General features: G+C 35.2%; 1 long non-coding RNA gene across 1 annotated transcript; it reads right to left on the bottom strand.

Annotated features, from left to right (window-relative positions):
• Nucleotides 1-13,746: 13,746 nt before the first annotated feature.
• LOC127864637 (uncharacterized) lies at nucleotides 13,747-17,529 on the bottom strand. Its single transcript, XR_008042160.1, has 2 exons — nucleotides 14,505-17,529; nucleotides 13,747-14,341 (listed from the first exon to the last, which is right to left on the bottom strand). It is a non-coding gene; the product is annotated as an uncharacterized LOC127864637 (long non-coding RNA).
• Between the last annotated feature and the right edge of the window lie 8,718 nt (nucleotides 17,530-26,247).

A 26,247-nucleotide genomic window follows, 5' to 3' on the forward strand; every position in this document is an offset into this window, starting at 1 on the left:
TGTACAAAGGTATGTGACTTATATATTAACTATTAGCGACCCCGGCTGCTGAGGGGTAGGAGTCCAACTTCAAGGCTCTCAGAACGTTTGAAAAGGATAGCCAGTCTTTATGTGCCCAAAGTCCCTTATGTATGTTAATAATATAATTTAATTACCTATTTTCGCGATGTTAACTTGACGAAATCGGGAGCAGAACTGCTATTTAGAGAGAAAACGCGCGGTTTTATACTGTCTTTTCATGCGGCATTACTCGGACATTTTCATAGTGATACAGTTGAGATCTTCTTTATAGTGATTTGACTTAATTATATAGCATAATAATAAGGTTCCGGTGTTTATCAGCGCAATAAACATTTATTAAACAAATGGATATAAAAACAACACACAACGATACATATCTAGGCATATTTTCAACAATGAATAAAATCTCGGCAATGCTTACCGGAAATCCATAGACGCTTTTAATATATTAACTAAAAGGAACAATATACCCAAAGAAAAATGAACGTAAGTAAAAACGGCGGTAGGTAAAAAATCACCACAGTTCGTTAACATAGTAGAGCACACAATTACACAAACCACTTAAAGTACAAAGGTAATTTTTGTCACTTTCTAATGCATGCTCCTCTAACGACAGCTACCCATGTGGATTAACATATGTGTCTTCAGTCCTTTCCCATGTGAACTAACATATGTGTCTTCAGGTGACCTTTCCGATTGAACCGTTTGTGACACACGGCACATTCGAATGGCCTTTCACCCGTGTGGATTCGGATGTGGCGTACATAGTCAGTTTTCCCGCCAAATGACTTCTGGCAATATTCGCAGATGAATCTCTCTGAAAAAAAATTAAAAACATGAGCAAAATGACAATTAACAGCTTTCACAAAATATACATGTAATTTAGAAATGTATCCGATTTTGAAATTATACTATGTGTAAACAAGTTATGAGTTCGACATGAAAATATACTTTCAATACATCCATGAATTATTTATAAAAAAACAAATTATATTGAGAACATGAAATGAACAGTTTAGTTCGAGAACACCTCAACAATGATGTATATTTTAAGTTTGATGTCTTAATCTTAATTAACACAATAAATTGTTTGCAGAATAAGTGAAAACTTAAATTGTTCACTATTACTTAGAGCTATAATAGACCAATATTGTAGGTTCAGTGATATTTTCCATATCATTTTTGTGGAATTTTTTTTTAAAATCACATATGTTATTGCACAATGTACATATAAGCAATAAGCCAGTGTTCCACGTGGTCACTGTGACCTTGACCTTGAAGTGAGCAACATGGTTATTGCATGCTATATTTTGTCTTAAAATGATGATCGGTTGTGCCATTTTATTTTGAAATTCCATAATAATGAAAACAGTTATTAGCAAAGTTAAACACACATACATGCACGCATAAGTGCACACACAAACGGGCAATGATAACACTGTATATAATTCATATATCATTATAAACGAACAGGAGGAAAATATATGTAACAGTACATAAACCAGACAGTCCATTGGCCTCCTGGCTATATATATTATGTTATTACCCTTTCACCTTTCAGTGTAACCATGAAAGTGAGTTTTTGCACGTTGTCCCGATGTGATTTATCTTCAAATGCACAAATAGACATAATTGTGTTAAGGGAAAGACAAACGAATTAAATAAGATTTAATTAATAATGCATTAGTAATTTAAAATATAATGAAGCATAATCATAACATGTATCAAACAATTTATTGTAGTGTCAAAACTTTTTTTCTCTCATTTTGGTGAAGCTGAATGAGGTGTTTATTCAAGATAAAAGTACAGAATACATAATCTAGAAAATAATGTAAATGCATACAAGAAATCAGTGGTCAATTTTTTCAGGTTATGATATAACTGAAACGTTCAAGCATCAAATTATATACTAAGTAGAGACTAAGTAACATTACATGGAGAAGGATTTACGTGAATTGAACGGTAACATAAGACTTTCTTGAAAACCTCTGAAATAACTTTAAAAGTTTGTAACAATTGTTATTTTTGTCAAGTCATTCAAGGTTTGTAACAATGATTGTTATATCATCTATTGTCAGACAACTGTACATTCTTAAAGCAATGCTTTAAGTACTGTGTAATCAATTAAATGAATCGTATAATATATAAAAAGAAAATCATATTTAATCATATGTAAATACTTTGAAGTGTCATTAAAATGATTACATAAATTGTAAACAAACTTGAAAAATTTGGGACCTTTTCACATATACCAATCTTTATGAATTATTAGAAATAAAAGTAAATGTAATGTGCTTCAAATAGGTTTGCGCAAATAATAATCACAGGAAGTTACATTTATTTGAATAGACAAATGGAATTTGTATCCAGAGCTCTAGATAAGAGGCGTATCTGCGTATTTACGTATTGAAAAAAATAAAAAAACGCATTAAAAATCGGCCCAGTACGTAACAAAACGCTTTACAAATCTTGGAACGTATTTTAAATCGATTAAAGTGCGTAACCGGTTAAACAATAATCCAGTTAAGTTTTTAGTGTAAGGTAACCTTTGAATCAAAAGTAAGTCAATCAAAATAAGCTTGTAATAAAAATGGCGGCCCATCATGCTTGTGGATCGAAAAGGGACGTTTTAAGCAACTTGCGGGAATATTTAAAAAAAAAGTCTGTTCATATCGTCTTTTTAAATATATTCTGTTTGCAGTTAAAAATATAAATAACAAATAATAATACTATTTCTAGATTAAACACGCCTTTTACTTTTTCCGTTTTCTATGGAAATGGAAAATACCCCTAAATATTTCTAACCCTTTATGGCTGAAACAAAGGAGTAAAATACGCATTGACAATAATATCAGGGGGTGAAATACCCTTTAGACGAAATCCCTATCTGGAGCTCTGTTTGTATCTGAATCAGGTATTGACAAATTTCCTTTCTTTCCTTTCCTTTGTCTTGTATCAGTAATAAAAAAATATCTATGTACACGCGAAATTAAAATAATTAAAATTGCGATTCTTGTTTCTTTGGTATCCATATTTAAAAACTCTTCTCAAATTATATTTATTTCATCATTATAATACAACTATATGTTATTGATTTATTCCTGCAAATTTAGATTTGATTCAAATGCAATTTTATTGACATGAACATAAATAAAAAGTGTATGGTTTTTTTATGCTTTAATATGTTTTCTAGATAAGCAATTTTTACCGTAAAAAAGAGAAACATTGCAAAAAACATAATTTGTCAGCGTTTGACATTATTTTTATAGCACAGTTTTGTCCATTTTGACCAACAATCTCAGTTCTCCAAGTGTCCACTATTACCCTGCCCTTGAATTACCATGACATTAAAATTTAAGCGAATATAACTGTAATCATGACCTTCAACAAATCACATATGCACCAAGCTGTGTCGTTTAAAAGAGCTCTTCAGTGAAAAACGTTTAAGACACACGCTGCATTCAAATGGCCTTTCACCCGTGTGGCAACGAACATGTCGTACCAGGTCAGATTTCCCGCTGAAAGACTTCGGGCAAAACTCGCATGCGAAGCGCTCTGAAATCAAGCAGAAAGATGTTTTAGCTGAAATTTGATATGGAGAAAAGAAAACTTTTTTGTAAATGACAGCGCCTCTAAAACTGTCCCGTTCTTAATTTTGGCACTCATCATCTCTGTATTTAAGTGTAAAAATAGTCACATAAAATGGAGATGAGCACAAATGAAAAACTTTTCTTTTAATTAAGTAATTCCATGACAGTCAGTGAGAATACTCAGACATTTACTGGGCATGCGTGTTTACCAGTACCATGTAAACATTCTAAGGCAAGTACATGGCAACTGCCCTCATTGAATCAGAGGTAGAGTGAGAATGGCCGCAAACATAATCATTCAACGACCACTTCTCCATACTAGTTATGTTACTCCTCCCCAGTTACTGAATCCGCGATAATAAGATATGGAGCTCAGCGCTAAAATCTCAGTAACATTTGAGCACAGTATAATGCCTAAGTTCCAAACGAGAAAAAAAAAACACAAAATACTATCGTTTTATTATTTGTTTATGTAACATAGTTGTTACAACATAAAAAGGGGCCTTTTCACAGATTGTGGCATGTATTGAAGCTTGTCAGTAAATGCTTTATATTGATAAATTTAAACAATAGACCTAAACATCTCCAGTAAAAAAAAACAAGAATATAAAAAAGGGGAAAAAAGTAACCATCAACAGGGCTCGAACCACTGACCCCTGGAGTCCTGGAGTAAAAGGTCTCCCGCTTAGACCATCCGTGCTCATGCTACAAGCGGATGTATTTTTTACCTATATAGGCAATCCTCGTAGTTTCCCAAAAAATAACGACAACAACAGAACTTTCCAAATTATTAAATCGTTTCGTGTTGCAACGCTTTATAATTTTCAGGTTTTCAAATCGTCAAAAGATATAATGGATATTTTGGAGCATGGTTAATGTTCAGGGTTACTATTTCCTCATGAATATCATAACTAAAACGAAAATTTGCGAATCTGAAACAACTTTTTTTAATTTTGTCAATTTATCAAAACGTGAAAAGGCCCCTACAACATAAAATATGACACCATTCAATAAAATTGTTTCATCATTCAAATAAAAAGTTGCACAGTTTACCTGACACTAAAAAGACACATGCAAGAAAATAACTTTTTAAGTAAGCATTGTTTATAAATATAAATACAGTCTACACAAATTATTGAGAATGTATGAACATTTAGCTTGGCAGCATTTGTATAGGTTCCCATTTACAACAACAAAATGAATGCCTGCAGGAAAAACTTCAAACTCATTGTCAATAATGCCTGTTATAATGTAACAACCCTCTCCATGTATAGGTGTGACCTTTGAACTTAAGTTACAGTCAACACAAGCTGGTTTATGGCCAAGTTTGACCTCTCTAGGTGTTGCATTAACCTCTGTGGAAGCGGGACGCGTGTTACGTGCAACACTTACTTGCTTTAAACTAATTTAAGTTGCATGATGACAGACAAATGTAACATCCGGACAATCAAAGACACATGCACGCACGTACATAGACCCGACGATTGTGATTGCGATGTAGAGCTTCGTGAATCGGGTTTCATAAAAACGAAAAACTCATGTATCATTAAGAAAACGCCTAAACTTTGTTTTCTTTTATTCAATGTTGATGGTTCAGATATGACATCGTGTATGTGAGCTAGAGAACATTGCTTTTTTTCTTTCTCAACAATGAGTTAAATCATACAAAAAACGAAAACTTATCAAAACAATATTTTTGCTTGCAAAGAATAGTTCACACCATTTACAAAGGACCACTACACCAATACAGTCTTTACGATAAAAATCTTTATCGCAATTACTAAAACATTCGCCAAATTGCTTATTTGTCCAAGATGACCATTGCACTAACAATTACCGCCCAAATGAACTTTAAATAAGTGGGCTTTAAGCTGCTCTTTTCGCGAGTAACTTTTGTGACAGACGCTGCATTCAAACGGTTTTTCCCCAGTGTGGATTCTAACGTGGCGAACAAGATCACAATTCCACAAGAATGACTTCTGGCAGAACACACATACGAACCTCTCTGAAAATAAAGAGAAAACATGGACATGTTAGATCAAAAGAAGTTAAATGAAATGTTTGGGAAATTATGTAAAAGCTAAACATTTACAAGTAATAAAAATTTTGTTAAGTTTAAAAAAAGAAGACCATTATAAACTATAATCTATGATAAACCGTGTTTTACAGCTTCAGTGATTAACATCACGTTGGAGCTAGATGTATTGCGTTAATTACACAGCAAGGGAACTCTTCAGTGATTAACATCACGTTGGAGCTAGATGTATTGCGTTAATTACCCAGCAAGGGAACTCTTCAGTGATTAACATCACGTTGGAGCTAGATTTACTGCGTTAATTACCCAGCAAGGGAACTCTATGTCCAATATGTATATTTGTGAGAGCCCTATTACAGAGTGTGAGCATATCATAACTCTCAAAGTATTAAAGCGTTTCAAATGAAACAAAATGTAATTATGCAAGACTATGAGAGGAAGGGCAGAGAACAAGAACCATAACAATTTAATTGATATTTATTGTGTTTGATTATCTTTTGCATAGCATAACTATAATTATAAAATTGAAGGTAATTATTATTCAAACATCAATAGAGGATGTTAAGATTTTTGTTTGTGTTTTCTTTCATTTTATAAATGGAACATTTTACATAACACATATATGGACTATCTGAGCTTTTAAGTGAAATAAACATGCATTGTTTTACATCCAAGCGTTATTTTCAAGAACAATAACACCACCAGTAGACATAACACGCACAATAATTGTATCCAATCGTCCAAAATATCAGTAAAACGTTGACATGGTTATATCATATCATATAATAAGTTTAGTATGCATTATCAAATGTTTTCAGTGTTAACGGGCATCGTCTTTACGTCTGTATTAAATGTAGACAGTGTTTAACGGTATCGTCTATACGTCAACTACGCATCGCCAAATGTAGACAGTGTTATAGCGCATCATATACATGTCAATAACGCATTTTCTAATGTAGGCAGTGTTGCAGCCCATCATATATACGTCCTTAACGCATGATTACATGTAAGATGTTATAAGGCCTCGTCAACACGTTTTCGCACAATATCCAATATAGGCATTGTTGAACATTCTTTAGACAGTATTTCAAAGGGCTTTGTTTATTAATCTTTTCGAATCATCAAATTCAGACAGATTCAAAGGGCATCATATATATAAACAGCAATTACGCGTCTCTATATTTGGTGAGTACAGCCACATATTGCCAAAGGCCCTTTACACATCTCTTTATTCCGTGTGTTTAGCCATGTGTCTCTGATAGCTGTTCTTGAAGGCAAAGTCTCGCATGCAGATTTTGCACACATATGGCTTCTCTCCTGTATGTGTCCGCATGTGGATTGCCAAAGTGGACGGTGATCGCTGGGCCTTGCCACAAACCATGCACCGGTAACAGCCCACAGATAGTATTGAGCGTCCCACTTCCAATCGTCCTGTACAATTGAAAAAGAAAAATGTGTGTAGGATGACAGATGTGAACACATATTAAAAATCGTCCTATACAACAAAACAAGTAACGTGTAAGTACGATGAATTAATGAACAAATGTAAACAACGACGTAAAGCCAGAGCTATATTCACTTTAATTGAATTGATAGATCTGTATAGGTCTTGCAATTCCTTGGTAAGCAAGTTGACTCAAAATATAGGTTTTATCGTTATCATACAAAAATAGCATAGTGCAACCAAGTGCTTTGGTTAAAGTGGCACTAATACTGTTTGGACTTGATTTGAAAACAGGGATATGTTGAATATTTTAAGTCTGTATGCTATGCTGTTCAAGACGGTTTTTTTCTGATATGTATTCCTAGTTCATGTTAAAAAAACCTCATAGCCACAATTTGAAGTTTTGCTTTTAACTGACTATTCAAAATTAATTATGTTATGTGCTGAAGGTTTATATGGCAATTGATAAAACAATTGGCAATTGTGATTCTTTAGGAATTTGTGATAAACAAAGAAAATGTTGGTATCAAACCCAAACAGCTTATATTAGATAACATCTACACAACTCATAATAGACATTTTACATTTATTTACATGATAATGGCCATACATGCAACTGAACACAAATCTTGTTTTTACTAAGACTATGTAAAAAGGAATGCAATTATACACAAATAGAGAATACCACATGTGAACTGAAAATACTAATTATATTTTAGAAATGCTGAACAACAAACAAGCATCTCATTTATCACTATCAGTTAACACCTTACTATCAGTAATATTATCATCAAACGTAGTTAACTTGATTGTCAAAACAAAAATATTTTCCAATGTATCACTATCAGCTTCCAACCTTTATCTCAGTAATATTATATTGAACGTATTTAGAATGCTTGTCTTACAAATTATCTTCCAATAGTTTACATTGTAAATGGAAAAGACGTTTCATACAAAAGAACTTAGTTGTAATCGTACATCTTATTTCCAAAACTTCGGTGAATAAAAAAACATGAATGACTAAACAGATTATTATGTAACATGCACAAACATTAAAATCAAGTAATATGCAGCAATACATTTTGGCGGTAAGAAATAAATACCATGAGTAAGGTGATATGACATATGTTGCTGACAGCTGCTCTTCACAAAGAAGGAGCCTCCACAAAGAATGACCACATAAATTAATGTCTTCACTAAAAGGTGAACACAGCCGAATTCAGGGTCACTTTGGTAGTAAACGTTACTATATACAGTACACTACACTATATAATGAACAATAATAAAATGCCTGTTAGGGTTTTGATGAATAGTAAACGACTTGTAATCATATAGATCCATATTTGCGTATAAGTGTAAATATTTCCCAATGTATCGTCAGGGTCACTTTCGTAGTAAACGTAACAATTTACCTGTACACTACACTATCTGATGTACTATAACAAGATGTCGCTTTAGGTTTCCATTCGTAGTGAATGTCTTCGAGCAGATACTGCATGTGTAGGGTCTCTCCCCAGTGTGCGATCGCATATGGACGTTGAGGGAGGCCTTGGACTGCAGGACCTTACCGCAGTGGCGGCACTGGCATTGCATGAGTTGGCGGAGAGCATCTGGAGGTGTGGAGCCTCCTGAAAAACAACAATAGATGGTTACCAAACGTCGGTTTTAGTTTTATCCTATCTATTTAAGCTCGATGGCTTCGAAATCCTAAGGCTTATTGAAGCATTCGCAGAACCATTTCATGAGTAGAACCAGATCTTGATGGCTTTTATGGAGATCAAAAGAACACTTCCATTTGGGGTCACACCCGTGACCTCCCGGTCGCTTGGCGGACACCATATCCACTAGACAATGATTACTTTTTCAACTGGTTAGTTTATTTGCTGGTCTATTTTGGTAACTGTTAATTCCATTACAGTAATGGGTTTGAATCCAAGTAAGAACTGACTAAATTCAGAAAAAAAATCATGAAGTTATTTGAATCAGAAGTCTTTCCCCTAACCTCTGATTTAATTACCGCGGATCACTGGCAAAAGTATGCGCATTATTTTAGGTGAACATTGCAAAGGAAAAGCTGCACATATAAAGCATAAAATAGACATATGTACATGTAAATTATTATACTTGTTTATGAATTTCTACTTTTATTACACAGTGTACCATATTTGCGTGATACTTAATATTTTATTGCACAGCATTCACATTTTTTCTGATCTGTCTTTATAAACAATATGTACTATAATATGTCTTTCACATTGGCAGCCAAACCAGCTGTCAAGATAGTTGCCGAATCATCACATGTGTATTTAAGTGTAAACCAACAAAATATTAAACACAAAATTAACAGAAAAACAATTTATTATAAGTATACTCTTACAACACACATGAAACAGTTTTTTTAACCAATCAATACACATAACATCCGATTTATTTAATCTATAGTAACAGTTTAATACTGATAAAAAGATAATAAGGACAATGTTTCATGAATTTCGATGAAAATTACTGTAGGTCATTAATGAATTTCACATTACCCCTATTCGTGAAAAGATACAAATATCTTATATCTTTTCAAAAATGTACAGACAAGTATTGGTGTTTTTTTTTGTCATCCCAAGTGTCTTTAATAACTTTATTTTCAGAAATACTTGATTTTGGTGTAAGTAATTATATATATATATATATATATATATATATATATATTAATATACACATGTAGATACTGACCCTACCCCCTTCGTTTGAGTAAGAAAATAACTGTCTAAGAAAATATATTAAAACTGTAATTTATCGCATTTTTTAAAATAAATTAATAATAGATTTAACAGTAATTATGATTATAAGTATCATTTATATCACACACCTACAGAAGGGAATAAAAAACACGATGTTTTCTCTTATATATTGCCTTTTCAAAGATTTGGGGGAGGCGGCCATCTTGGATTTCTCAGTTTTGAACCTTGTTTTATTTAAAAATTTACAGAGCCTTAGAACATTTTGTTTATGATCGGAGACCGATCGGGTGGTATACAACTCTTTATATGTTCACAACATTGTACTTCTAGTATTCATTTGCAAACAGTACAACAATTAAAAGGTACACAATTCAAGTGAATAAACAGTAAACATGAACTTGATGATGTGCTCATGGTGAGCTTATGTGATCCCCTTTGTCTGTCTTACGTCGTCAACATTTACCTTGCTAACACTTTTGAGGCCACATGTACCGTAGAGTCCAATCTTCATGAAACTTGGTCAGAACATTCGTCCCAATGACATCATGTCTGAGTTCGAAATTGGTTCCGGTCCGTTAATAAAAATGGCGGGGCAGTTTACCTTATATGGCTATTTTGTAAAACCTTGTTAACACTCTCGAAGTCTTATTTTTAATACAATCTTCATGAAACCTGGTGGGAACCTTTGATTTAGTAGCTATAGTAAAAACATTGTTAGCTCTATAAGTCACATTTTTAGTCCAATATTCATGCAACTTGTTAGGAACATTTGTTTAAAGGATATAGATGAGGAGTTTGAAATGGTTGCGGTCCATTGAAGCCATGGCCACCAAGTGGCGGGCAGTTTTCCTTGTTCACACTACAGAAGTCACAGAGAGGGTAGCTGAAACTCGGAAGTCAAAGTCCCTCTAGGTTCAAACTATCGGAATTAAGTTTATTTTGACAATATTAACCAGTAAACATATATTGCAGTTGTAATTTCATACCTTACACTTTATTGCACAACACATTACAAATAAATATAATAATGAAATGTGAATGCATATGAACAACATCACAACCACTTGACCAACGCTGATCAACGAATGCGGGCTCACCACGTTACTGATCATACTCCATAGAGACTTACTTAACAAAATCCACTTGAGCAAACCAAATATTAGTATTTTCTAGATGTCTTATTCAAGTATTTGAACTACGTACTGAGGCTTTCCGATCAGGTGCGCCTATTCGGACTGTTATCAATACTTTATACGACCAACATATTCATATATATTGAAGAGGCCTTTTCACAGGTTTTGGCATGTTTTGAAGTTTGTCATTAAAGGCTTTATATTGATAAATGTAGACATTGGATCTAAAAAGCTCCAGTAAAAAAATCAAGAATAAAATTAAAAAAAGAAAGAAAAAAAGATAACCCTCAGCAGGGCTCGAACCACTGACCCATGGAGTCCTGGAGTAAAAAATCTCCCATAATATAATTAGACCACTCAGCCATCCTTCCTGATACAATGAAAGATGTATTTTATACTTTATATAAGCAACCCTCGTAGTTTCACAAAATTTAACAACAACAACAGAACTCTCCAAATTATTAATTTGTTTCGCGTTGCAACGCTTTATAATTTTCAGGTTTTTAAATCATAAAAAGATGCATATAATGGCTATTTTAAGCATGGTAAATGTTCAGTATAACTGTTTCCTCTCAAATATCATAACTAAAACGAAACTTTGTGAATCTGGAACAACTTTTTTCAATTTTGTCAATTTACCCAAACGTGAAAAGGCCCCTTTAATGCGTTATTCGTACTCAATAACAGCATGATGCTTGGGCAAGTGACTGTTGAGCGCGTCACGTCGCGTGAAACCAGCGGCACAGAAGGAGCACCTAAAGGGCTTCTCCTTCGTGTGTTTGACAAGATGCTCTACTAGCCGGGAGCGCGAGGGGATCTGAAGGTCGCAGAACGGACAGTGGTACATGATCCCCGTCGGAAACACATCTGCAGCAAACTGGACGGCCTTGGGTGCGTACTTCTGGTACAAGTGACGGGCCTTCTCCACTGAAAATAAAAGGCAACAAACGTATAAGTATTTTTAACTTTTTTTTATTTCCCATCAATAGGTATGATACGGGTAGAGGGCATCCTGGTCATACCTTACAAACTGTATGTTAGTATCATCACATGAGCTCAGGTGAGCTTAAAAGAGAATATGAAAAACTAAAAAATGGCTCTGAATCTTTTTGCTATTATTTAGGGTTTAACGTTACTTTGACATAACATTTAGTGTCACTGTTTGGACCCAAACAACAATTATATTTGCTTTTTGTTGTTTTTCTTTTGATTTTTTTTCTTTTTGTTGTTTCTTTTTGGGGGAGGGGTTTGTGGGGCTATTAATTTGACAAAACAATATGTTCGTTATTAGTGTATATTCCATCAAATAAATATAGTTAAAATATACAAAAATTCAACCAAAATCAATCATATTCATGTTATAGATCAATGTTGCCATTAGTTGAGCATAGGTGGAGCACATTACTATTAATTAAATTGCATCCAGTAAGTAATCAAACAATAACTAGTAACATTTTGCAATTAACTACATACTCTTCTGATGATGCTTACAAACAATATTAACCCATCACACTTTCTGCAAAAAACAACAACATGCAAGTCACAAAAGTCCAGTATCATCGAGCAAACTTAAACCTAACCTTGAAAGCACAAACGCTTGAATGCATATTCTAGTAAACACAATTCTGGCCAGAGTAATGTACCTTGGTAAGTGACCATACATAATAGACTAGACAAAATGCAGGATTTCTGATGTAGTCAGTGACATAATATACGGCGTCACCAATCATCATCACATACAAATATATAGCTCGACAACATAAATTGATTCTTGTAACTCTATAAACATAAGCAAGTGTGTTCTAAAATTATACTATTTAATTGCAAACATGTTTCCGGACACACGCAAAAAATAACAGTAAATTAGCGAGGGTATTTTTATATTGTAACACAGAATCTTCTCTAAATAGAAAAATTACTTGTTGTAGCTAGGAAACGGACTCGAAAGAAACTCAATAAGCCTTAGGCTTTCAATTTAATAAAACTAAAATAAAGTTTAAACTTCAGGTCATTGACATCCCAGATAAGCCTGTGATGTCTAAACAGGCTAATCAGTATAATGTTATTTTTAAATTCAAAATAATCTCTTCTTAGTTAAGGCAGAAAGTGTCTTCTCTGATTAATCTGGGAAGTCACTTGACACACATGCATTAAGTCCCTTTTGCCCAGCGATACGGTCAAATACAGTTGTTCACTCCATGACAGTCATCGCTGGATGTACTTTATTTATATGCTGATTTAGGGAGTCCCTGCGTGTGAACTTTGCCACGCAAAATGAACATCGGAAGGGCTTCTCCTTGGTATGTGTTACCATGTGTTCTAGCAGCTTGTAGCAATAGGCAGGGGTTTTATGGCAGACAGGACATCGGTACCTGTTCTGCCCAATTACGGCTTCGTTGGCGTAAACTGTAGCTTTCGATGCGTACTTCATGTACAAGGAACGCATGTTCTCCATAGCTGAAAATAGTGCACAGGTGTTATTATTAAATTAAAGGCTATAAAAGTGAATGTCTTTAAAAAAAAATAGATTATCTATACCCAATAAGGCATCATTGTAGTTCATTTAAACACATTTCAACATCAAGAAATTATTGCTAATTGGAATGCATAAAAATGATAATACAATTGTAAAAAAGTTAAAACAATTAGTAAACAGGTCTTGGTACTAAGTGTGAACTTTCCATTAACCTCAACAAGTTAACTAGTACTGTTAACTACTGAAAGCTATTTTTTAACTTCAAATGTCAAAACATAGTTTATATTAGGGAGCTTTTCTAATTGCACACAGTTGAGAAATACTTTAATTTATTACTATAGGTTCTTTAAAACTACACATTTGTATAACATATCGTAAATAGTTTTGAGCTTTCCATAAAACTGCAAAAAGTTAACAAAGACTGTTACCGTAAATTCACACATTTTTAATAATAAAGATTCTTTGAACTGAAAATTGGTTATAAAAAAAATACAGTTTATAAGTGTAAACTTTCCCAAATGGCAAATAGTTTACAGACTTACAATAATGCCTTATGTAATAGAATGTTTATGTTTTGTTTGAAAATAAAAGTCTAAACATTATACATCACAATATTTATTCACATTTCATTCACAGCCTAGGTACATGAGAAAACAAGAATATCAGTGAAACTGATGAATGCACCCCGATGATGCGCTTTGTCAATGTATGTGTTAATGAACACCTAAAAATATCTATTATAAGCCTCTGTGACCTTGACCCAAGTGACCTCAAACCTCATCAAAAGGTAGAGGTCCATGCAAGGTACCTACATGCCAAATATGAAAGCGATTGGTTAAGTATTGAAGGTGCTATGAGAAACTGTAACAAAAGAGTGACGGAAAAATCTATTATCAGCCTCAGTGACCTTGACCTTGACTTCAGTGACCTCAAACCTCATCAAAAGGTACAGGTCGGACCATGCAAGGTATCTACATGCCAAATATGAAAGAGATCGGTCAAGTATTGAAGGTGCTATGAGAAACTGTAACAAAAGAGTGACGGAAAAATCTATTATTAGCCTCTGTGACCTTGACCTTGACCTCAGTGACCTCAAACCTCATCAAAAAGTACAGGGCCATGCAAGGTACCTACATGCCAAATATGAAAGAGATAGGTTAAGTAATGAAGGTGCTATGAGAAACTGTAACAAAAGAGTGACGGAAAAATCTATTATCAGCCTCAGTGACCTTGACCTTGACCCCAGTGACCTCAAACCTCATCAAAAGGTACAGGTCGGACCATGCAAGGTATCTACATGCCAAATATGAAAGAGATCGGTCAAGTATTGAAGGTGCTATGAGAAACTGTAACAAAGGAGTGACGGAAAAATCTATTATTAGCCTCAGTGACCTTGACCTCAGTGACCTCAAACCTCATCAAAAGGTAGAGGTCCATGCAAGGTACCTACATGCCAAATATGAAAGAGTTCGGTTAAGTATTGAAGGTGATGTGAGAAACTGTAACAAAAGTGTGACAGAAGAATCTATTATTAGCCTCAGTGACCTTGACCCCAGTGATCTCAAACCTCATCAAAAGGTAGAGGTCCATGCAAGGTACCTACATGCCAAATTTGAAAGAGATCGGTTAAGTATTGAAGGTGCTATGAGAAACTGTAACAAAAGAGTGACAGAAAAACCTATTATTAGCCTCAGTGACCTTGACCTTGACCCCAGTGACCCCAAACCTCATCAAAAGGTAGAGGTCCATGCAAGGTACCTACATGCCAAATATGAAAGAGATTGGTTTAGTATTGAAGGTGCTATGAGAAACTGTAACAAAAGTGTGACAGAATAATCTATTATTAGCCTCAGTGACCTTGACCATGACCCTAGTGACCTCATACGTCATCAAAAGGTAGAGGTCCATGAAAGGTACCTACATGCCAAATATGAAAGAGATTGGTTAAGTATTGAAGGTGCTATGAGAAACTGTAACAACAGTGTGACGGAAGTAAGGAAGGAAGGACAAACTGGCCACTATATGCTCCGCCGAAATTTTATTTCGGGGAGCATTAAAACAAACACATATAAAACAAATAAATAAAACAATAGTTATATCTACAATTATATGTAAAGAACAATTAAAATTCATTCTGAAATAAATTCAATTTAAAGAGAAAAGATGTTAACACAAATATATCATTCATCACATATAAAACAAATAAAACAATAGTTCTATATACAATTATATGTAAAGAACAATTTAAATTCATTCTGAAATCAATTCAATTGAAAGAGAACAGTTGTTAACACATAATCATCTCAAAAAGATGGATTTAACATATGCACTTCCTACAACATTTAACTTTCTTATGTTAATATTTTTCTAATTAGATCAAATTGTTCTTGCACATTTAAAATACTGATTTATAATGTGCCTGTAAAACACTAAGGCCCCCCTTAGTGGGATCTTTAAAACCATGTGAGCTATTGACAGATGGACGAGCAAACTATTTTTCTAATTCGACAGTCATTTAACTTGAATCGCTAAATAATAGAAAACATCTTTTAACCTAATATTTAGTGCTTAATTTGCATCCATAGCAACCATTTTACAGGTAGATATACTGCATGATCTGGAATATAGAAAAAATGTATTTCTCACAAAAACATATATTAAACTTCCGTCTTCACGTAAGACTTGAAAAACAACATAATATTCAACTTTTTGTTAATTTAAACTGCAATCCTTGTTAATGTACACATACCAAATTATAGAGCATTTCGTTTTACTAAAGGAATTTTTTTTAATTGGCTTCCAAGAGACAAAATACGTATTTGATTAAGATCCTTACTTCTTCAAATCAATCAATGTATTTTCACCGGACTCCCTTTTAACGATGAACGATTTCTGATGGTTTAACTTCTGGCATCAAAATTAAACATTATGAGCCTCTCTCGGTAAGACGTGGCCTACTGCATGTGCATAAAGAGAGGCCCCAGACAAGCCTGAACAGTCCGCATAGGCTAATCATTGATTACAATTTCCACTTTAACTAAGAAAAGACCTTCTTTACACGAATACTATCATACAAGTGGCAAGAGTCATCCCTTACTATCATACAAGTGGCAAGAGTCATCCCTTACTATCATACAAGTGGCAAGAGTCATCCGTTACTGCATTGGCTTATCTGGGACAACACTTTACACTCATGCATTAAACCCTCTTTTAACCAGAGCGCTGCTAATTTATATATGATAAGACATCCTTGTGGCACCCAAAGGTCAATTTTAATATTTGCCAGATATCCTACAGGCTTCCTAATATACAGCCCTATTATTTTCCTGTTCGCCATGGTGTACTTAATATGGTGTCCACCTAGCAGCCTTGGTGTCATGGTTTGGGTCACACAAAGTTGGAACATTCTTTAGATCTCTCCAAAGAAACCAAGTACTGGCCATTACGAGGAAACAGACTCAAGAGCGTTTCAATCAGCCTTAGGCTTTCGATGCAATCCAGCATTAACAAGACTTTTGCCAAGCCATAAAAGTCCCTACCAGTGTAACTCCACCATTTTCAGCAATATTTTTGATCTATTTGTTGCAATAGCAACCAGAATTCTTGTTGTACAAAACAAAATGAAATGACCTGCATAATCTCCATATTGCCATCTGTCCATATTTTAAGTTTCATGAAAAAATATGATGAACTTTTAAAGTTAACCCAGGATCAAGAAAAGTGTGACAGACTGATAGACTCACAGACACACAGAGCGCACACCATAAGTCCCCTCTGGTTTCACCAGTAGGAGACTAATAAATAGGTATAAACTAAAATTATATTGAATAAGCACCCTTCCAGTTACCAAGAGATGCCATAAACACTTCCTATCTGGCATTAATCACGCTCCACAGCGCACTTGAGCACATGCGCCTTGAGGATCTGTTTCCACAGGAATCCCTTTCCACACTTGATTAATCACACTCCACGACACACTTGAGCACATGCCCCTTGAGGATCTGTTTCAGCAGGAATCCCTTGCCAAACTTGATTAATCACACTCCACAACACACTTGAGCACATGCACCTTGAGGATCTGTTTCCGCAGGAATCCCTTGCCACACTTTATTAATCACACTCCACAACACACTTGAGCACATGCCCCTTGAGGATCTGTTTCCGCAGGAATCCCTTGCCACACTTGATGCAGACAAACGGCCTCTCCTTGGTGTGGATGATCAAGTGCTCCATCAGACGAGACTTCCAGCAGAAGTTGCGCGAGCAGAAGCAGCACGACAGCTCGTGGTTTTCGTTGAACAACGCCTTGTCCGCAATGGCGCTTGCAATTGGGGCGTTACTGGAGAAGAACGGTAGGCTTCCAAGACCGTCCCGATTGCGGACCTTGTTCTTGCCGAGGAGAAAGCCTGGAACAGGGAAAACACGTGTCAATACATGCAGTGATTAAAAATTAGATATAAAATGAGCCTCTTTTTGGGAAAACTGGGCTTAATGCATGTGCGTAAAGTGTCATCCCAGATTAGCCTGTGAAGTCTGCACAGGCCAGTCAGGGATGACAGTTTACACCTGCAATATATGTTTGTTGGGAAGAGACTTCCTTCAAATAAAAAATTAAACAAAACTAAAGTATCGTAACTTGTTACCCTGTGCAGTCCACACAATATAGGGACTGCACAGGCTAATCTTGGATGCAAATTACGCACATGCAATACACCCGGTTTTCATTAAACAAGTCTCAAACAAACTTGTACCAGCTTTGGGCTGGAAGGAAAAAGGTTAGCGGATGTGTAACATTTTATACAAAATGGTAAACATTCAAGCACTTGTTTGGCATCAACAGAGATTTGAAGTATCTACTTAAATATAAAGCAAACTTCTCATATGGCTTAAGCAAACCATTGTGCATAGCCTTATTCCATTATACGTACACACAACTTATAACAAACAACTATACCCTTCAAAAGTACCAGTATCAACAAATGAAAAGAATTTTGGCGTCATATGGTGGCAATAATGTTTTGTTAATAAGAACACAAGCACTAACAACTCACATAACTAACAGTAAAAGCTAGAATTCTTATTAAAGTTTAATGAACCACTATAATGTCTTTTATTCAAAATGTAAAATCACTTTGTGACATGAAGCTGATATAAAATGGAGCAATTAACAAACTGATAACATACAATAAATTATTACAAATATCCCAATGATAACATACAATAAATCATGACAAATATCCCAATGCATAACATACAAACAATAAATCATGACAAATATTCCAATGCATAACATACAAACAATAAATCATGACAAATATTCCAATGCATAATGATTTTTTACCAAAAAGATCATCTAAACTAACCAACCAACAACACTCAAACACCACTTCAATAATCTTATATTCTAGTAATTTATTTCATTTATCATCATTGTTTACACAAACATGTGTCCCATCCTGCTACATTTGTATTTAACAAAAAACATGATCACTTGATTTTCTGAAGCGTTGGTAAATTAAATGTTTAACCATTTAGTGCTGTATAATATCAGTGATGTCTTAAGTAAGTTTTGTGCAACTAGTTTTTTTTCAATCATTAAAAAAGTCATTATTTTAAAACGCATCTTTCTTTTTTTATATGACAATGTTCACTAACTTGATGCAATGTTAAGTAATTTTTTAACTATCAAGCGCCTCATAACATACGTAAAATATGGTATAAACACAGTCTCAATGAAATGTAGCTATTTTTGTTTTTAGTTCTTCTTAAAATTTGCTGTTAGACATTGTGATCATTAGTTATTTGAGCCTGGCTCTAGGACAACAGAGATTCATGCATGTGCCTTAAGTAATGTCCCAGTTTAGCCTGTGCAGTATGCACAGGCTAATCAGGGACGACACTTTTCGCCTAAACTAGATTTTTGCTTAGAAGAGACTTCAATTCAACAAAGAATACAATAAGGGTGAACGGTGTTGTCCCTGTAAGGGTGAACGGTGTTGTCCCTGTAAGGGTGAACGGTGTTGTCCCTGTAAGGGTGAACGGTGTTGTCCCTGTAAGGGTGAACGGTGTTGTCCCTGTAAGGGTGAACGGTGTTGTCCCTGTAAGGGTGAACGGTGTTGTCCCTGTAAGGGTGAACGGTATTGTCCCTGTAAGGGTGAACGGTGTTGTCCCTGTAAGGGTGAACGGTGTTGTCCCTGTAAGGGTGAACGGTGTTGTCCCTGTAAGGGTGAACGGTGTTGTCCCTGTAAGGGTGAACGGTGTTGTCCCTGTAAGGGTGAACGGTATTGTCCCTGTAAGGGTGAACGGTGTTGTCCCTGTAAGGGTGAACGGTGTTGTCCCTGTAAGGGTGAACGGTGTTGTCCCTGTAAGGGTGAACAGTGTTGTCCCTGTAAGGGTGAACAGTGTTGTCCCTGTAAGGGTGAACGGTGTTGTCCCTGTAAGGGTGAACGGTGTTGTCCCTGTAAGGGTGAACAGTGTTGTCCCTGTAAGGGTGAACGGTGTTGTCCCTGTAAGGGTGAACGGTGTTGTCCCTGATAATCTTGTGCAGACTGTACAAGCTTATATAGGACAACACTTAATACACGAGCACGACGCCAAGTTTTCCCAGATCACGGCTAAGTAATTGTTCTTATTTAAAGAGGTCCGGAAGGTCCATATGACGCATCATGTGCGAGTTCAGATGTCCTTTCTGTGTGAAGCCTTTCTTGCAGACTGCGCACACGAAAGGACGTTCGCCCGTATGTACTCTCATGTGCATCTCCAGCGCAGTCCCAGACTGCAGCAGCTTGGAGCAAATCTGGCACCTGTGCTTCAGTGCACCGGGCGTTGCCAGCGATACTTTCCGGGGCGAGATGAAGGAGGCCTCTGAAAATGGGCAATGAGAACACCAGTCAGTGAAATGATAACAAATGTTCGAGTGTGAGAGGTCAACCAATGTGGCAAATATTTTCTCAAAAATTCCGTTTATTATAAGTTGAAATTTATTTATTTTAGCTCAATTTTTATCAAAAGCATAAGACGCATTGAAACCCTTTCAAGTCGGTTTCCTGGGTAGAACCAGTACTTGGTGTCTTTGGGGGGATCTAAATAATGCCCGGATACTAGGGAGACACCACATCTAATAAGCAACAGCGACCTTAAAGCGGGAATGAAAGCACCAGTCAGTAATATGATGACAAATAATCCATTACAAGAGACCAACCGGTGTGGGTAATATTTCTTAGGCATTCAGTTGTTAAATATAGATAAATTAAATATATAAAATTGAAAAAAAAAATTTAGTTTTATATAATCAACTAACATTCAGCCAAAGGACAACTTACTAAAGGAGGCAGGCTACCTGAACTAATTATTTTTTATAAACGTATCACTGCATTTAAGATGCCAAATTAGGTACATAGTAAAATCAAAACATTGTTGAAAGTTGTTTAATTATTTTCAAGGCAAACACTATAATCTATACATGCACTTTTGACAGTTTGTAGGCAAAACTATTAATACTGTTACTATGACTATTCAAAATGATTATTTAGTAAAACAAAACAATCAATCTACTAAACAATATATTTATTTTACATGTACAACTCTTTACCAATTACATGTAGATTCACTCACAGTGTGAACATCGCAGAACAAACATAAAACTATGCCAAACATTATATGAACATGACATTAAGTTTACTGCAGCAATATTGTTAAGATTTCTCAAATAAGCTTAAAATCCTTTACATTTTGTAACAAGGCTATGAGGTGTTTTATATGTTGTAACAAGGCTATGAGGTGTTTTATATGTTGTAACAAGGCTATGATGTGTTTTATATGTTGTAACAAGGCTATGAGGTGTTTTTTAAGTTGTAACAAAGCTATGAGGTGTTTTATATGTTGTAACACTGTGATGATGTCTTATATATGTTGTAACAAGGTTATGATGTGTTTTATATGATGTGACAATGCTACGAGGTGTTTTATATGCTGCAACAAGGCTATGGGGTGTTTTATATGATGTAACAAGGCTATGATGTGTTTTATATGTTGTAAAAAGGCTATGATGTGTTTTATATGTTGTTACAACGCTACAAGGTGTTTTTATGCTGTAACAGGGCTATGAGGTGATTTATATGATGTAACAAGACTTTGAGGTGTTTTATATATTGTAACAAGACTATGAGGTGTTTTATATGTTGTAACAGGGCTATGAGGTGTTTGATATGTTGTAACAAGGCTATGAGGTGTTTTATATGTTGTAACAGGGCTATGATGTGTTTTATATGATGTAACAAGGCTATGAGGTGTTTTATATGATGTAACAAGACTATGATTTGTTTTATATGATGTAACAAGGTTATGAGGTGTTTTACATGTTGTAACAGGGCTATGAAGTGTTTAACATGTTGTAACAAGACTATGAGGTGTTTTATATGATGTAACAGGGCTATGAGGTGTTTTATATGATGTAACAGGGCTATGAGGTGTTTTATATGATGTAACAAGGCTATGAGGTGTTCTATAAGATGTAACAAGGCTATGAGGTGTTTTATATGATGTAACAGGGCTATGAGGTGTTTTATATGATGTAACAGGGCTATGAGGTGTTTTTTAAGTTGTAACAAAGCTATGAGGTGTTTTACATGTTGAAACAAGGCTATGAGGTGCAACAAGACCATATTGGTAAACTTATGCAGTAATGACACAAAGGTTTTGTTAAACCTCTTAATTTTAGCTCGATTGCATCTAAACCTTTGGCTTATTTAACTCTTTCAGTGCTGGAACCAAATTTTGAAGGCCTTTGCAAACAGTTTGGATCCAGATGAGACGCCAAGAACGTGGCATCTCATCAGGATACAAACTGTCTGCCATTCTGATAGTATTCTTTGAAAAAAATAGGAGAAAATGCTAATTTTAGAAATTCAGCAGACGACATTTTAGCAGACGACAACTTTCCCAGCATGCAAAGGGTTAAACTCTCTCAAGTCCACTGTCTGCGTTGAGCCAGTACTTGATGTCTTTGGCGAAAGTCTAAAGTATGCTCACTAGGTGGGGATCTAACCGTGACCTCCCGGCAGACCCCAGAAAGTTTCATCACCAGTGTTTCAGCCCAAAGGGCTCATGAATCTAAAGCTGTGGCAATATGGACCAATGATACACCTTAGACCTGTATAATGCATACCATTAACAAATAAGTTTTTTAAATTAATTAACCATGACTTAAAATAAACAAGCAAATTCGTTGAATTGATATCCCCGCCAATATACTTCTGGTCGCAAGTTTTCTGGATACACACAAAAAAGCATTTTTTCAAGATACAAAGGGCCATGACTCCGTTATTATCCGATGGTGTACATTGCCATTTGGCGTGCATCATCCTCTTATCCATATAATATACTCATACCAAGTTTCAATGAAATCCGCCAAAGCACTTCCAAGATATGGCTCCGGACACAAAAAAGCATTTTTTCAAGATACAAAGGGCAATAACTCTTTTATTAACAGATGGTTTACAATGCCATTTGGCTTGCATCATCCTCTTATCCATATATATACTCATACCAAGTTTCAATGAAATCCGCCAAAGCACTTCCAAGATATGGCTCCGGACACAAAAGTGCCAGACAGACAGAAGGACGGAAAGACAGACGGAAGGACAAAAAGACGGACGGAAGGACGGACAGAAACGCCAAAACAATAGGATAATAAATCATAATAATATCAAGTACATTTTAAAAATGCATACACTTAATGCCTTTAGAAGTTACATATACCTAAGAAGTATGTGATAACTCATTCTTATATGTATTTCATTAACATTTATAAAGAATTATGCATTATGACATCAGAATTCGTTTAAAAAAATCTGAAGCTGTATAAAATAAATCTTATTTTGCAATTCTTTACATAGGGAAAAATTTAACTGTAATAGAACCGGAAATTATACAATACGACAACTCGATTAATACCAATCATTAACAAAGTCTGATACTTAAATTTACCAATTCATTGATTTTTTATCAAGTGACCACCGTTAACTTTTGTTTACAAATTTATGTACTTCACTGAACGATTCAAAACACTGTATCCTGGAATGATGTACACAAATCATGTTCATGTTTTCCTATTTTGTGACCCAATGCCCTTGCACACAAAATTCCTATGTTTATTCATATTTCCTTTTTGGGCAAACCTCATTCCGCAGACGTCGCATCTGAATGGTTTTTCTCCAGTGTGAGTTCTCTCGTGCATTTCTCGTGCACCTTTAGTCGGGAATAATCTCTTACAAAACTGGCAGGGATGGAGGGTCAGAGGCTGGAAATTCTCTTTAACGATTGGCCCTGAAAATTGAATAGATATAAGGCTGTCAATGAACCATACAATATATGACTGATCACGAACTATACAATACCAGGCTGGCCATGAACTATACAATATATGGCTGTCCATGAACTATACAATATATGGCTGTCAATGTACTATACAATATATGGCTGTCCATGAACTGTACAATATATGGTGTACAGGAACTATACAATATATGACTGTTCACGAACTATACAATACCAGGCTGGCCATGAACCATACAATATATGACTGTTCACGAACTATACAATACCAGGCTGGCCATGAACTATACAATATATGACTGTTCACAAACTATACAATACCAGGCTGGCCATGAACCATACAATATATGACTGTTCACGAACTATACAATACCAGGCTGGCCATGAACCATACAATATATGACTGTTCACGAACTATACAATACCAGGCTGGCCATGAACTATACAATATATGGCTGTCCATGAACTATACAATATATGGCTGTCAATGAACTAAACAATAAATGGCTGTCCATGAACTGTACAATATATGGTGTACAGGAACTATACAATATATGGCTGTCCATGAAATATGCAATATATGGTTGTTCATGAACTATACAATACATGTCAGTCAATGAACTATAAAATATATGTATAAAATATACGGATGTCCATGAACTATACAATATTTGGCTGTTCAATGAACTTTACACTATATATGGCTGTCAATGAACTAAACAATATTTGACTGTCCATAAACTTTACACTATGACTGTCCATGGACTATACAACATATGATTGTCCATTAACTATACAATATATGGTTATCCATGAACTATACAATATATCGATGTCCATGAACTATTCAATATATGGTTGTCCATGAACTATATAATATGACTGCCCATGAACTGTACAATATATGGTTGTCTATACATTGTACAATATATGTCTGTTAATGAACAATACAATATATGGCTGCCCATGAAGTGTACAATATATAACTGTTGAATGCAAAATCTATTAAGCCTGTTAACTGTTTTAATCATAACCATTTAACCACAATTATAACTCTCTATTTTAATAAAGATAATGAACAAAAAGCAGAGTAAAAGTTATTGACATAAGAAACCAAATTTAATTTCAAAAATGCAAGTCTTTTATTATAAAAGAAGTGTATAAGTGCTGAACAAAAATTACAAAGAAATGCTTTTCTCTGACAACAAATGATTTTCAATATGCGAAGTCTAAAGTTGTCAAGGGCAACATAAGGTTGGTGAAATGGATCAATATTTGAAATAACAATGTTATATTTTTATGACAAAAAACTGCTCATTAAGTTCACTTATTTTTGGAATGCAGGTATTTCAAATGCCTCAGCATGTGCTGTGTCAGGTTTCCTTTATTGGTAAAGCGCATGCCACAAAAACCGCATTCAAACGGTTTCTCTCCTGTATGGGTTCTCTCATGAACCTGCAGGTTGCTGTTACACGTGAAGACCTTTGAACAGAACTTGCAAATTGCAGGTCTTTCATTCTTGTACTTCTCTGCTTTCTCCACAAGCGCTGAAACAAAATGAATTGAGGGCGTCAGAAAACTGTGTATTAGTACTGAAACAAAATGAATTGAGGGTGTAAGAAAACTGTGTATTAGTACTGAAACAAAATGAATTGAGGGTGTCAGAAAACTGTGTATTAGCACTGAAACAAAATGAATTGAGGGTGTCAGAAAACTGTGTATTAGTACTGAAACAAAATGAATTTGAGGGTGTCAGAAAACTGTGTATTAGCACTGAAACAAAATGAATTTGAGGGTGTCAGTAAACTGTGTATTAGCACTGAAACAAAATGAATTGAGGGTGTCAGAAAACTGTGTATTAGTATACTGAAACAAAATGAATTGAAGGTGTCAGTAAACTGTGTATGCCATGTGCATCTATTTGAAACACTAACTGGTTATGGAGGCTAACATGTTTATGAGTCTAACTCTAGGATATCAAAGTTCAAGACATGTGTGTAAAGTGTCCCAGCTCAGCCTGTGCAGTCTGCAAAGGCTAATCAGGGACGACGCTTTTCACCGTAACTGGATTTTGCTTAATATAAGAGGAGACTTGCATTAAAAGAAATATACCATAAAAGCCGAATGTGTTATCCCTGATAAGACTAGACAGATTGCATAGGCTTATCTGGGATGACACTTAAGCCCTGATTAGACTAGACAGATTGCATAGGCTTATCTGGGATGACACTTAAGCCCTGATTAGACTAAACAGATTGCATAGGCTTATCTGGGATGACACTTAAGCCCTGATTAGACTAGACAGAATGCATAGGCTTATCTGGGATGACACTTAAGCCCTGATTAGACTAGGCAGATTGCATAGGCTTATCTGGGATGACACTTAAGCCCTGATTAGACTAGACAGATTGCATAGGCTTATCTGGGATGACACTTAAGCCCTGATTAGACTAGACAGATTGCATAGGCTTATCTGGG

This window comes from Dreissena polymorpha, chromosome 1 (assembly GCF_020536995.1).
Source record: "Dreissena polymorpha isolate Duluth1 chromosome 1, UMN_Dpol_1.0, whole genome shotgun sequence".
Classification (NCBI taxonomy): Eukaryota; Metazoa; Mollusca; class Bivalvia; order Myida; family Dreissenidae; genus Dreissena; species Dreissena polymorpha.